This window comes from Mastomys coucha, unplaced genomic scaffold, assembly GCF_008632895.1.
Source record: "Mastomys coucha isolate ucsf_1 unplaced genomic scaffold, UCSF_Mcou_1 pScaffold22, whole genome shotgun sequence".
Classification (NCBI taxonomy): domain Eukaryota; kingdom Metazoa; phylum Chordata; class Mammalia; order Rodentia; family Muridae; genus Mastomys; species Mastomys coucha.
Genome location: NW_022196905.1, coordinates 163,057,103 through 163,064,630, shown reverse-complemented (window position 1 = coordinate 163,064,630; position 7,528 = coordinate 163,057,103). Strand labels below are relative to the sequence as shown.

General features: G+C 42.5%; 1 protein-coding gene and 1 long non-coding RNA gene across 5 annotated transcripts in view; one reads left to right on the top strand and one right to left on the bottom strand.

Moving 5' to 3' along the window:
• Window positions 1–5,000, bottom strand: part of LOC116071220 (beta-defensin 1) — a 44,210-nt gene extending 39,210 nt beyond the window's left edge. For all 4 annotated transcript variants that reach the window (XR_004110767.1, XR_004110768.1, XR_004110769.1 and 1 more), the window contains exon 1: window positions 4,753–5,000. The gene's annotated coding sequence lies outside the window, so the exon portion shown is untranslated. The remainder of the gene's footprint in view (window positions 1–4,752) is intronic.
• Window positions 5,001–5,116: 116 nt separating this feature from the next.
• On the top strand, window positions 5,117–7,134 carry LOC116071219. The gene is made up of 3 exons (XR_004110766.1): window positions 5,117–5,248; window positions 5,755–5,882; window positions 6,851–7,134. It is a non-coding gene; the product is annotated as an uncharacterized LOC116071219 (long non-coding RNA).
• Window positions 7,135–7,528: the final 394 nt, after the last annotated feature.

Below are 7,528 nucleotides of genomic sequence, written 5' to 3'. Positions count from 1 at the left end.
AGTTAATTTTATATCCAGCTACTTTGCTGAAGTTTTTTATCAGGTTTAGGAGCTCTCTGGTGGAATATGGCTGACATTCTTGATACCCAAGGTTTCAAGGACCTAGAACTAGATGTGCATCAGCCAGGGTTCTGCAGACAAATAGAGCCAGTTCCTCTATTCAGGGGAATTAAGCCATTACATTTTGGGAGCATGGAAAGCGTAAGGTGTCAGATGTGTCAGGGATGGAGTCTGGCAGACTGGAGACCCAGGGAAAAGTTGCAAAACAGGACTAAGACCTTTGGCTGGAAGGCACAAATTGTTCACTTGGGCCTGCAGATATTTGGTGGGAAGTTAAAAGCAAAATAACATTGGGCATCTGTGTCTGCCTCTTGTACTGTGAGCCAGGTTCCATCTTCACTCTACACCCAGGCATGTTAACCATTTACTGGGTATCCGTCTAAAGTGGGCATTCTTTCTTATTCAAGACTGAAGACACAAACCAAGAGTAAGTAAAGAATTTTACATTGGGCGGTGGTGGCGCACGCCTTTAATCCCAGCACTTGGCAAGCAGAGACAGGTGGATTTCTGAGTGCGAGGCCAGCCTGGTCTTCTACAGAGTAAGTTAAAAAAAGAAAAAGAGAGAGAGAGAGAGAATTTTTCTGTTACGTTTTTACAACCAGACCCTCAAGGCACATGGAAGTGTCCATTCACTGCCGTAAGTCAGTGTCATCTTGGATTTGAGAAAGAGCAAGTCTGGTAGTCAGATCACCCCACGATGAGGCTTGCCCTCCCCTGATACAAGACCATTCACTGGAGAATATCGTCGCCACAGATCATGACTTTGACAATGACATCCCCAGGGCAACCTTCCCAAACGACTAGCTGGGGGTACAAAGTGGTACAGCTAAAAACTCCTTACAACATTCACCTGTTCCCTTTCCAGCCTCGACCCACCCTTAGCTGCTCAGTAAATACACACTCGCTAGTTTTGACGTGCTTGGGTTTATACCCAGAAAAAGTATAGCTGGGTCATATGATCTTTTAGTCTTTCCAGGAGCCTTCTTGCCAATTCCAGCAGTGGGTATTCTAACTTGTGGCCCAACAGCAGTGCATAACACTTCCTCTTGCCATGCCGCCAGCAGGCCCAATGAGGGTAGTTTAAATGTTTAATTGAACAACAGCAGCAAGCAATCTGAAGTAAACGCACTCCCATCCACTACCTGGAAAGACTATGAAAACACATTCCAATTACAATCCTGTGTTTTGAAGAAACTGAGATCACAAGACTCTTTCTTGTCTTGCTTTCTTGGAGTTTTCTTAACAAGCACTCAGAATTCTCCTCCCTGGACTCCACTCCTGGACCTTGTTCCAACACTTAAGAGTTTATTTTTGTCTTCTTCATTTTCTTTGTACTTAACTCCAAAGCCAAGGTTGATTGACAGCCGAGAACTCCAGCCACTGTTTAGTCTCCGCTGAGATCAAGCACTTGCTAGTACCTTCCTCAGAAGCTCTGTTCTTTAAGCGCTAATCTAGTGCCCACACTGCAATGGCACTTCGTAGCCAGATGGTGGCACTGCTGTCCAGAGATCCCTAGCTTGCTTCCCACAGTCTGAGAACAGAAGAAAATGTTCTCTGGATAGTAGGGTTGAACATCAATTGAGCTTTTCTGTGCCCAATATATTGACGTAGTCCCAAGTAAATGTGAACAAAGGAACACAGGAATTAACAAATCTACTAAGCAACAGTGAAACTGTGAGTTTACAAAAACCAAACACAGACTTTTGCCATCACTTCATTGAGAGACAGCTGTTTATCAAGTGTGGATGCCCAGCCCCACTCCCAACCCCCACCAGCTGCTAGCTAACAGACCCAGTTCCTTCAGCTGTTGTGTTGTAGGTTTGGGATAACACATGCAAAGAGCCTCACAGTGTTCTCATCGAAATTATTTATCTACCCCCCCAAAGTTGTATGTAGTGTTGATAGCTAAAAAACGTATCAGTAATCCACACATTATTGACATGCGGTAAAGTACATTTTCATGAGGGCATATATCTGTTGTGTGCTAGAAATAACACTGGAATATACACTGTTTGAGTATAATCCTTCCAAGAGTTCGTAGCATTGGAAAATTCAGACTGAATGCTTCCCAACAGATGTTAAGATTTCTAGCCATTTTTGTTATGGCATTTTGAATGTTGGAAGGGAGTTGAGTTGTTTATTGCTCAAGATCTAAAATCAGAAACAGGCTACAACAACAACAACAATCTCCCAATGTGATGGGAAAATGAGGGTCAAGTTACAGGAGAAGGCAGGGTGTAAGTCTACACCTCTATGAAACACAGGCAACCAAGGGAAAGAGCTAGGTTTATTCCACCTTCTATCCCCTCAGATGAAGATGGGGCCTGGGAGATTGCACTGAACAGCTGCTTTGGAGGCAGCATCACAGGTAAAAATAGGACAATTATAGACTTTGCAAGTTTGTCATGAGAACTCTGAGATTTGGAAGGTTTCCCAGAGCCTTGATGCTGCCTTAGTTAGGGTTCTGCTGCTGTGATAAGATACCGTGACCAAGGCAACTCTTATAAGAACAGCATTTAACTGGGGCTGGCATACAGGCTCAGTCCATTATCATCAAGGTGGGAACATGGCAGCATCTAGGCAGGTATGGTTCAAGAGGAGCTGAGAGTTCCACGTCTTCATCTGAAGGCTGCTAGCAGAATACTGGCTCCAAAGCAGCTAGGATGAGGATCTTAAAGCCCATACCCACAGTGACACACTTACTTCAACAGGGTTACACCTTCTAATAGTGTCACTCCCTGGGCCGAACATATATACCATCCATTACACTTGGTCAACCAGTAGATGTTCATTTTTCCATGTTGGTACATTTTTTAAATGTTAATTTGTTATTTGGAGAAGTTTGGCTATGTATTTGCTTTAACTAGTGAACTGGTGGTAGCAGTTACACTGGTGGAAACACACTGAGGGAAAAATAACAACGGTGCCCATTGTACTGATTTAGGAACCCAGGCTTTGGGTGTTATTATATGACTTAGATTAGCACCCCAAGATGATACCTTCACTTCTGACCAGCTGCAGGAGCCCAGGTAAGCTTCCCTGCCTTCCTACCAGAATCCCACTCATGGAACGTCACAGCGACACAGGATGAAAGAGCTGATCCATATATGAGAGAGATTTACTAACTCTTTGCCCTCTCTTTGGCAACCCTGCTATGATTCTGAAGCCCAAGATGGGGCAGGTCTGGGACAATTGTACTGTCCTCCTCAGCATGATGTACCTTCACTCAGGAGAATGCTAGGGACAGCATACCAAGACAGAGATTGCCCACAGCAGGCCAGGTGTTCAGAGGCCCGTGGCAGCTCTTTGTTAAAAAGGGTGGTGTCTGAGACCCTGAGAAGCAGAAGACTCATAGCTCCAGGGGACCTGCCATTAGAAACAAGGGACTGACTGCACATAGCAGGCCTGGATAGAGACATCTCAGTAGCCTATGGCAGCTCTTTGTAAAAAAAGAAACTGTTGTTCCCATTTCTTCTAATCTTAGCCCAGGACAATAGCTGTATAAATTTCTTTTGTTCGTGACTGATTTTCAGTTGGCCTTGGTGTGCATAATTATTTTGTTATATCTGACTTTCCTACTCCTTTCTCCTGTTTCTATGATGAATTCTGTGAAATTAGATGGTCCTTGAAGTAATGATTCTTAAACAATTAAAAATTGAGGCATGGAGGACAGCACAGTCCTAATGGCCCAGGTGCATGTTGTGCACTCTCATCTTGGAAACAATGTAATAACTGCACAATTGTAGTTCCAGATTAATGTTTGACTTGGAAAGAAGTTTGAAAAAATCATGTTTAGAAATTATTAGAAAATGAAGCTGAACAAATATTGGGACCCTGAGAAAGGAAAAAGCTATTGAAGTTATGAAATAAGTTTTGCACAACATTTGAGAGTGATTCCTGGATAAGCAAGTATAAAAGGCATAAAATTACATATTAATAATACTAAGTCAAAACACTGGGACTCTTAGGAGAGTCATTGTGTGCAATGTACAGAAGCAGAAAGCTTTAGAAGTTGTTTCTCAAAGGCCAGGGCTCACATTCCTGCAGAGTCGCACCATTTTCAAACTCTGTAGCTATTCCTAGAGGTGTGTCTTTAAATTACGGGATGTATATTAATGGAAGTGTGTGTTATATTCTGGGGATTGATGGATGTTCCTGGTGCATTATCAAAGCAATAGATTACAAAAGAGAGCAATTCACATGACTGTGGATAAATATTTAAGCAGTTGAGGATCAAGGAAGCTTATCATTTACTTTGTCATTGCTCATGATGTCTCCGTAGTCAGCCATCAAACAGATGCAACATGTAGTGTAAGTAGAAATCCCAGATCAGAGGAACACCAAAGGGTTCAGAGAGAATAAGGGAGCTTTGTAGCCTGTCCACATTTTCATGCCATTCCCTTCCCTTATACATATGCAAACACTAAATCTTCCCCCAATTCAAAGGGCTCCTTTTTCTGTGATCCACATTTTAGTGACCAGAAACAAATAAGATAAGCATCTCTCCTACTTCTTAAGTTAGTGGTCTCCTGAAACCCAGAAGGGCCTCGAAGATGACACTCAGTCCTGAGGGCCTTATCTCTTCACCTCATCTTTATACCCACAGCCAAGCAGTTCAAGAGCCAATCACCCAGGAGCACGCACTGAAATGCAGTCTGTTGAGACCCAGGTCTGTTTGTAAGTTTTTCTCACCTCCATTGATGTACTTCCACATTAAAGGGTCGTGCATCATAAGACTCTGACCAAGGGTCCAGAGTGTTCGAGGAAAGGAGGGCAAGCTCTGTAGAGAAGTAGGTAGATGGCCTGGCACTGGCCATCAGGTGGCATGGCAGTCCTAAAGGTTTGTCATTTTCCAGGGAGTCTTCAGAGGTCTCAGTGCAGTAGGGTTGAACATCAAGTACCAGTCTCCTGAGCTCTAAACATTACCTCATTAGTTCCAAAGCCAGCATTCCAAGAAAAGCAAAAAACACCCTGTAAAAGAGGCTGGAACCTGTGACTTAATAGATCTTCTAAGCATCAGTGAGATTGTGAGCTCATTGAAAGCCACCACACCCCTTGTTAGCACTTTGGAATTTGGAAGGCTTGGGAATCTTTTTATTTTAATAGAGTTAAACTAGTAACTTAACATGGTTTAAGGAGGTGTTAGGGGTAAATATAGAAGCATCCTCATATATGCCTGTTAAATTTGGTGAGTGGTTGTTAAGAACTGGAGGCTTAGGGCCTCCAGGTCCCTCTGCAGACTGCTATGTTTGGTTCAGGATCCAGGCAACTGTATAGGTGGCATGAACTTTTATAGTAGTGACTGAGGAGACAGTTCTTCTGGGACCTGATCCCTCGTGCTGTACTTCTGTGTGTCACAGTATATCGGGTCATGTAAGTGACATTATTCACATTTTCCAACAGCTTAGCCTCAATTGAGAAGTGTACATAAAGTCATCTTAATATACCTACACCTAGATATCTTAAGGTGTAGCTGAAGAGCTGAGCACATGTGTGTGTGTGTGTGTGTTTAAAGTCAGACCTACATATATCAAATCCAGCTTCCCCAGATGTGCACAGATGCTTCAGGTGATGAGTATATCTAGGTGAGACTGCCTGCTTTACTTCTTGTCTTAAGAGTTTTTCTGCAGTGAACAGACAGCATGATCAAGACAACTCTATAAAGGACAACATTTAATTGGGGCTGGCTTACAGGTTCAGACTTCAGTCCATTATCATCATGGTGGGAAGCATAACCGTGTCCAGGCAGGATGGTGGAGGAGGAGCTTAGAGTTTTACATCTTCATCTGAAGACTACTACCAGAATACTGACTACCAGGCAGGTATGATGAGGGTGGTTTCTTTTCTTTTCTTTTCTTTTCTTTTCTTTTCTTTTCTTTTCTTTTCTTTTCTTTTCTTTGCTTTCTTTACCTTTCCTTTTCTTTCTCTTCTCTTCTTTTTCTTTTCTTTCTTTCTTTTTTGTAGCTTACATTATAGTTTTTATTTTTTATTGGATATTTTCTTAATTTACATTTCAAATGTTTTCCCTTTTCCAGGTCCCCCCTTCAGAAAACCCCTATCTCATACCCGTTTCCCTCCCTCTATGAGGGTGGTCCACCATCCACCCACACCCATCCTCCTGAGCTGGCATTCCTCTACATTGGGGCATTCATTTAGGATGAGGGTCTTAAAGCACACACCCATAATGACACACCTACTCCTAAAAGTACCACCCCCTGAGCCCAGCATATACAAACCATCACACTTTTTATTTGGTATCTTTGGGGCCTAATACTACTTACAGTTGTGTCTGTAGAGCTGACACACTCTTAGGGCTTCATGGGCAGATACATGATCTTGGCCTGCCCTGCTTGTCAAATTGTAACATGTAGAATGAGATTGGTTTGCTTGAAAAGTTAGGTCTTTGTGACAATGTAAAAATGAAGATAACCATGCTGTCTTCCTCCCACATAGGCAATGGCTTTGAGAGTGGTTCTGATCTAAATGGGGAGGGGTTATGAGATGAGAGATTAGAATCCTTACTACAGCACTGAGCTTTCTTATTATCCACCAGGATAATAAAAAACCTTGACACTCCTACAGACCCAAACCAAAATTTCTCTCTAGCATTCTTGTACTTGGTTCTCCGAGTCTTGCTTGGAGACAATAATCAAGCACACACAGAGAGAACTTGCTGTAAGAACTTTATTGGCTATAAAGGAAGAGGAAACTCAAGAACACAACATGGGACAAAACGCGGTCTCCTTCAAGATCTCAAGTCATGTGACAACCATATTGTTCTTGTTCTTAGTGCTCAGCGGCAGCAGAGTCTGAAGATGCGGCCCCGGTAACGGCAGGCCCCAGAGAGCCGTTCTCCAAAACCACAGCCTGTGAGTCTGCAATAGCAGGTCAAGCCTGACTTCACATCTGGGGAAACAGAGATCAGATACAGTACTTAGTGCCTGAGTCAGCAGGGCAGAAGAGATCTTGGGCAAGATATGTGCTGGGTGAAACGGGTTCTCCACATTGATCATTACTGACAGCAGCATGAGCAATCAGGATCAATATAAATAAATATACATTGTAAGCACAAAACTAAAGTCTATCCACATTTGTCTTAATTTTCTTTTCGTTTTTGTGCTCTTACCATTATGTAACTATCTAAACGGACATCTCCAAGTTCTAAAACATAGTAGACAGAGTAAAATAGACCAAGTCTAACCATTTATATGTAGAAGAAAAAAACAGTTACTAAGTCTCTTTATGTATTAAACCCTGTGATAGTCACAAACAAATCTTTGCACAAGGAAATTGATCTTTTGGTTCTTGCTGTTCAATCAGGTAAATAAAGATATAGTACCACCACCTGTGTGACCCAGTTTCAGAGCTTAAATCTACTCCTCCCTAATCCATGTCTCTAGCATGATGATGAGTTCTCTCACCTGCATCTAGGTGAGCAGTGTCTTTATCCCCAATAAAGGATATGGAA